The following is a 1089-nucleotide window of genomic DNA, read 5'->3' on the forward strand; positions in this document are numbered from 1 at the left end:
AAACAAAAAACCAAGTTTGTATTTTTTTTAAACCACAACAACTTCATATTCACCAGAAAAGTAAACTGGAATTTATGTTGAATGGTGGGTACTTGTTCCTCTCTCTAGAGCACTATTGTATTAGGGTTTCCAGAGAAACAGAAATGGCAGAATGAATACACATTGTCTTAGTTAGATTTCCATAGCTGTGAACAGAAACCATAGGCAAGGTAACTCTTTTTTATTTTAAGGCTTGTTTTATTTTAATGACTGATCATGTGAGGCCACAGTGAGGTCACTATGCACAGACATGAAGGAATCTTTATTTCTTGGTCTTCCTCCTTGGACAGAGTCTTGATGATCTCCTCCTTCTAGGCCTGGAGGCGCTCCTCCCAGGCGTTTTTGTGCTTCCCTGGTCTTAGATCTGCGAGCCTCAGCCTGGTCAGCCTGTAGCTTCTTGAGGGCCTCATCTGCCTTCGGTTTGAGGATCTGCTCCATAAGAATCCATTGGTTTCTGAATAAATTCCTTTTAAGCTTCAGGTACAGGCTGTGATACATATGGCAGATCCTCATCCTTCTCATTCAGGTCACCTTCTCAGGCACCCAAGTGTTGGCAGTACCCTTTTTCTTCCCTATGAGCAGATGCCTGCCCTTTAAGGTGTGTTTCTCTCAGCGAGTCTGAGAATGGACAGTTACATGCTTCCAGATGATCAGGACATCTTCAATCAGCTTCCTGATCAGCTGATGGGAGTAGGCATTGGCGATTTTATAGGTCTCATTGGGGTCTAACTGGACCTTCTTTTTACCACAGTGGAGGACACTAGAGGCAAGGCTTTTCTGTAGCCTGAGCATGCTCATGGCTGCAGACGCAGCAGCCAAGGTAATTCTTATAAAGGACAAGATTCCATTGCAGCTGGCTTACAGGTTCAGAGGTTCAGTCCATTATCATCATGTCAGGAATCATGGGAGCATCCAGCCAGATTTGGTGCTGGAGGAGCCCAAAGTTCTTGATGCACAGGCAGCAGAAAGGGATTGTCTGTACCACTGAGCATAGTTTGAGTATATACAAATCTCAATGCAAAGCCACCACAGTGGCAAACTTCCTACAAC

At 44.4% G+C, this 1089-nt stretch overlaps 1 pseudogene; it reads right to left on the bottom strand.

Moving 5' to 3' along the window:
• Window positions 1-242: 242 nt before the first annotated feature.
• On the bottom strand, window positions 243-837 carry LOC147998047 (large ribosomal subunit protein eL19 pseudogene; annotated as a pseudogene).
• Window positions 838-1089: the final 252 nt, after the last annotated feature.

Source organism: Rattus norvegicus, chromosome Y (genome assembly GCF_021556685.1).
Source record: "Rattus norvegicus strain SHRSP/BbbUtx chromosome Y, alternate assembly SHRSP_T2T, whole genome shotgun sequence".
Taxonomy (NCBI): domain Eukaryota; kingdom Metazoa; phylum Chordata; class Mammalia; order Rodentia; family Muridae; genus Rattus; species Rattus norvegicus.